Source organism: Thamnophis elegans, chromosome Z, assembly GCF_009769535.1.
Source record: "Thamnophis elegans isolate rThaEle1 chromosome Z, rThaEle1.pri, whole genome shotgun sequence".
NCBI lineage: Eukaryota > Metazoa > Chordata > Lepidosauria > Squamata > Colubridae > Thamnophis > Thamnophis elegans.
Window position 1 is genome coordinate 138,998,624 of NC_045558.1, and position 6,347 is coordinate 139,004,970.

The window sequence follows — 6,347 nt, forward strand, 5'->3', positions numbered from 1 at the left end:
TTAATAATTAATAATGAAAAACTATTTCTGGAACGCTGGATGATTGGTGACATTATGGTTAATTGAAAATATGAATGTATATTATAAATTAATGGGAATTCTTTGTTCTAATCTCTGCTTTTTCTCCTTGGAGATAGGTGATATTATAATACTTTAAAGACTCATTGTTATTTGATAGATAATTATGAATTCAAGGAAATAAGGATTGTTACAAATGAAAGAATATTAATGGTAACTTGAACACATAATGCTCAATGACAGTTAAATATTCAGTTATGTTTAATGCAAAACCAGTGATGTTATTCTTAATCTTAAGAATTGATGCACAAAAACTTGTAACCAAACAACATGCTTGATGAAATGGAGGAAAGTTGTTGTTTTTCTTGCTTTGTTTTGTATGTGTTGTTTTGTTTAAAAAGAATAAAAATATTATATATATATACGTACGTACGTATGTATGTATGTATGTATGTATGTTATATTTGTGCTGATAAATAAATAAAGGGAGACTAGTATAGATCTATTTCAAGCTATTTAGCTCTCATCAGCTAGCCATACCCTTATTGGGATTCGAACTTGTGCTTGTTACATCTTAGGCAGATGTGTTAACCACTGAGCCACAAGGTCCTCCTCCTTATCAGCTGATATATATAAGCCTTGCCCCCAAAATAAGACCCAGTTAAGATCGTCAACCAGACGGATGCATTTAATACTGTATTTCCCAGAAAACAGGACCTAACCAGAATATAAGCCCTAATGTGACTTTTGGAGCAAAAATTAATATAAGACCCAGTCTTATTTTCAGGAAAACAGGGTAAATGCTAAATAAATGGAACATTGCTATTTATTTCTTTATACTCTACCATTTTTTTCAGGTCCCTAAGAAGACACATAGAGCACTCTAAGCAATACCGTAGGTTTGGCGGAGAAAGGGTGATGGACACAATCATCCCTTAGCTCCCATGGGTGAAGATGAACTTACATCTGACCACATCTGAAGTTCTCATAACCTAGTAGCTTTTTAAAAAATATATTACTTTTTAATATGTTATAGCAATAGCAATAGCAATTAGACTTATATACCGCTTCATAGGGCTTTCAGCCCTCTCTAAGCAGTTTACAGAGTCAGCATATTGCCCCCAACAACAATCCGGGTCCTCATTTTACCCACCTCGGAAGGATGGAAGGCTGAGTCAACCCTGAGCCAGTGAGATTTGAACAGCCGAACTGCAGAACTGCAGTCAGCTGAAGTAGCCTGCAGTGCTGCATTTAACCACTGCACCACCTCGGCTCTTAGATCAGATATGTCTTAATTCCAACTCCCAAATTTCATCTGTCCATTTTGATGAATGATTGAAGCAGAATTTAACCCCTACTTGGAATAAAATTTTCCCCATTCCATCCCACTTTTCCAAGTAGACGAGTTTTCATACATGTCAATACATACATATGTATTGTGGCCCAGCAGGAGCCGTTGGAGCTGCCACCAGACTCTGACAGCGAGGGGCCCAATGAGTCAGCTCTGGAGGATGTGGAGGACCCTGGACAGGGTTCCGACTCTGAGCAGGGTGCAGAGAGGCTTGTTGGCCACCAGGAGATGCCTGAGCCTTGGACCAGTGGGGAGGAGACAAGGGAGAGTGATCCGGACACCAGTAGTGAGTTGTTCCTGGATGCCCGGCACCGAAGAGCTAATAGGCGTCAGGAACAGTTGCGCAAGTACAGGAGGTAGTTGCACGCAGCTGGTGGTCATTAGGCTCCTCTCTAGACTATAAAAAGACTGCTTGTGCACATGCCCCTCTTGCAGAAGTCAACGCATTGACTAAAAGTTGGAGAACTTTTGTAATTAGCTTGGCAGGCTGGATTGCTGCCAAGGTTTGTCTGAGTTGCTGCCAAGGTCCTTATTTGTTTGTTATGCTTGGCTTTCAGCCACCAAGGTTTTGGTTTCTTGCTATTAAAGTACATTCCCGTTAAGCTTGTCTCGGCACTGGAGACAACTGGATGGAGGACGCGGTCAGAACACATTCTGTATATACTCGAGTATAAGCCTAGTTTTTCAGCCCACTTTTTGGGCTGAAAAAAGCCGCCTCGGCTTATACTCGAGTCAGTGAAAAATTTGCCCGAAATGGAGGAGAAAAAGGGGCAGGGCCATGCCGCTGGGTGACACTCGTGAATGGCCCAGTGCCCCTGTGAGTTTCCCCTCCCTCTGTGTCAGTTTGCCGCGCAGCGCGCACCGCACCATCCCCCCTCCTCACGTTCTAATGTAATGCAGGGCTGTCTTACGATTCCCCTTCCTCCCCCTCCTGCCGCTCTGCAACGATGTCCCACCTCCTCCTTGTTATGGCAAGCAGCCACATAGCGATGTCCCACCTCCTCTGGTACAGTGATCCAATGATAGGAATCACTGTGCCGTGTGTCATAGGAGGCGGGACATCGCTCCCGCGGCTGCACGGGACATCATCATCACAGCGGGACATCAGCATCATGAGGTGAGTGAAGTATTTCATTGAATACACCGCTAGTTTACTGTTTTTCTTTGAAATAAATATTCAAAAACATTATTGGTATCTATTTTTATTTTTGAAATTTACCGGTAGCTGCTGCATTTCCCACCCTAGGCTTATACTCGAGTCAATAACTTTTCCAGTTTTTTTGTGGTAAAATTAGGTGCCTCGGCTTATATTCGGGTCGGCCTATACTCGAGTATATACGGTATGTATAGACAACCAAAGAAAGAAACAACCTGGAATTAAGGAGAAACTTCCTAACAGTGAGGACAATAAACCAGTGGAACAGTTTGCCTTCAGAAATCATGGACTGGAGGTTTTTTTAAAGAAGAGACTAGACAGTCACTTATCTGAAATAGTATAGGTTCTATTGTTTGAGCTGGACTAGAAGACCTCCAAGGTCCCTATTCTATTTGAAATTCTAAAACATCTTACCTGGGGGATTTTATAAAGACTGATGATATTTGACATGAAGAATGAGATATCAGCACCAAATCCTCCAATAATGGCCACAACGAGATTCTCCTTGAGACCACACTTGTAGTTGACAACCAACTGGTCGGATCGGAAGAGCAGCTCCAAAGTGGAACGGTAAGTCAACCGGGCATCAAAATTGTTGTCACAGATGAAAAATCCCAGTGTAACGTTAGACAAAAGTCTTGGATTTGAGTTGATCTGTTTCACCGCAAATGCCAAACTCAGGGAATGCTGGTACAATTTTAAAACGGATCTGAAACCATTAATTGAAATACAGAGGGATTGAGGAAAGGAGGATATATTTTGTGCAGCAACAACAATAATATGAAACTTCATAGATTGATTGGAACTCTACCCCAGCTTCAAAGCACAGAAGAAGAAAAGAGAGAAAAATCGACGGAGATAAGGAGAGAAATCTTGACAGAAGCACTAGTGATAACCAAAGATAAGCCGATGGAAAGAACAGATGTTGGATTTCAAGCTTTTGTGAGATACAAAAGGAACAGCATGTTGCCAAGAGAAGTTTATACAAGATTTATTAAGAAAGTAACTAGAACATTAATGCTACAAAAGGCAAGAGATATAAGACCGTACTATTACTGGAGGGATAAGGTTGATGCAATGAAAATGTATAATTAAAAATTATGCTAAATTTAGTTTACTAATAGTATGTATAAAATGAAGCGACAATAGCTATAGTTAAATAATGATTAATAATTATAACGATACATAGAGATATATTAGTTTGATAATATGAAATTTTATATAAACACATGGAGATTATGAGAGGAGGAGGTTTAAAAGCTTTATCTATGTTATAAAGATGTATTGCAATTGGATGATTTTAGGATGATTTAATGGAATGTTATCATATAATTCTATTCTAGATTTTGAATATTATATATAAATGGACGTAAAAACAGTTATAGTCAAATTAAGGTTGAGATATAATAATCATGATATACATGAATATAGGTGAATTTAAATATGCAATTTGATATGAAAATCAGGTAATAACCATGGAAGAGATGCATGGAAATACTGTAACCAACTGACATACTTTCTACAATTTGTAATGGAAGATGGGTTTTTATTTTTATGTTTGTCCTGGTTTAAAAAACAAATAAAAATTGTTTCAAAAAAACCCTATAATATGAAACTTGGACATTTTTATTTTATAGCATCAGCTATAAGGACCAATGAGGGATATTTGGTTCATCGAGAACTGGGCTTGCTGGCATGAATTGTTAAATTCAAGGGTACAATGCAACTAGTCACAGAATCAGAGAGATCTCCCAAAAGTGCTTTTTCAAGAGGCAACTTTCATTTTCCTTGAAGAGGTTTTGCTTCTCTTCCAAGAAGCTTCTTCAGTTCTGCTTCAAGGAAAATCAAATCAAAGTTTCCTCTTGAAGACGCACCTTTAGAACAACGAGGTCCTGCATGACTGAAAACCTCCATAGACAGTCAGACAGATGCTTAAACTGGATTGTCCATTTTTAGCCACATATCGATTCTTTCCAAGCACCCGGAAACAGGCAGACTTTGTTGTTTGGGGGTAGTTAAAAGTATTGTGGCAGAAAGGAAATTGTTCCACTAAAGCTGCTTTTTTTCAATTGACTGATGTTGATTTTTTTTTTCAATGCTGATTTTGTCCTGGTGGTGCTCCAGTGGTTTTAGGATTGAACGTAAGAAACCAATTATATTGGTACTTTGCTTTCTTTTGTCACAGTCATTATACTTTTTACAATTACAATAGCAGAGTTGGAAGGGACCTTGGAGGTCTTCTAGTCCAACCCCCTGCCTAGGCAGGAAACCCTACACCAGCTCAGACAAATGGCTATCCAATCTCTCTTCTTAAAAACTTCCAGTGTTCACAACTTCTGGAGGCAAGTTGTGCCACTGATTAATTGTTCTAAATTTCCCCTTAGTTCTAAGTTGCTTCTCTCCTTGGTTAGTTTCCACCCATTGCTTCTTGTCCTGCCCTCAGATGTTTTGGAGAATAGTTTGACTCCCTCTTCTTTGTTGCAGCCACTGACATATTGGAAGATTGCTATCATGTCACCTCTGGTCCTTCTTTTCATTAAACTAGACATACTTAGTTCCTGCAACTGTTCTTCATATATGTCCCCCCTGCACTCTTTCTAGAGTCTCCACATCTTTTCTACATCATGGGGACCAAAACTGAATCCCGTATTCCAAGTGTGGTCTTACCAAGGGATTGTAAAGTAGTATTAACACTTCACGTGATCTTGATTCTATCCCTTGGTTTATGCAGCCTAGAACTGTGTTGGCTTTTTTGGCAGCTGCTGCACACTGCTGGCTCATATTTAAATGGTTGTCCACTAGGATTCCAAAATCCCTCTCACAGTTACTACTATTGAGCAAGGTACCACCTACACTGCACCTGTGCATTTTGTTTTTCTTGCCTAAATGTAGAACCTTACTTTTTTCACCGTTGAAATTCATTTTGTTAGATAGTGCCCAATGTTCAAGTTTGTCGAGATCCTTCTGTATTTTAAGCCTGTCTTCTGCAGTGTTGGCTATTCCTGCCAGCTTGGTGTAATCTGCAAAGTTGATGAGTTCCCCATTTATCCCCTCATCCAAATCATTGATGAAGATGTTGAAGAGTACTGGGCTTAAAACAGAGCCTTGGTGTACTCCACTACATTCTTCCCTCCATGTAGATGCAGTTCCATTGAGGACTACTCTTCTCTTTGCATGTCTTTGCACTTTGTTATCTTCTCTTCTGCTGTTTACAAATGCTCCCACACCCACTACCCAAGCCTCTAGTTTTCTTGACAATGCTTAAGTTTTGCATTATGTTGCATTGTGTAGAAGGTGCTTGTTTTTTTTGAATTCTAAAGTCCCAGTGTAAAGTCATATTAACACTGGAAGCTTCCACAATGCCACATTCTTGTGCTTGGCAAATTAGGAGGGGGCAATTTAGTAGAGGGAATGTAGTTAGACATAATAGCATTCTTCTTTTTGGTCAAGGTCATGGTATTCCTGCACCAGGAGGAGGAATGGTTAAAGTGAGGTCTTGAGTTGGAATGGAATGGGGATTAGACCATGTGATGGACTGATAGGTGCAGGGGCTGGGTTTGGGCTTTTGACCTATTGAGAGAAAGTCCGGAAATTTCAGATTTGAGGTTTCCCAGATGTGTCTCATGGGAGCTTTGAGAAAAAGCCTGTCTCAGAGTTTTTCATTGGAGTTGGGTTTTTCTGGAACGCTGACATTAACCCAAATCTGAGATTTCCATGCATTTTTCTCCAGGTGCAGGAATACCATGACCTTGATCAAAAAGAAGAATGCTATTATATCTAACTATATTCCCTCTACTAAATTCCCCCCTCTTAATTTCCTAA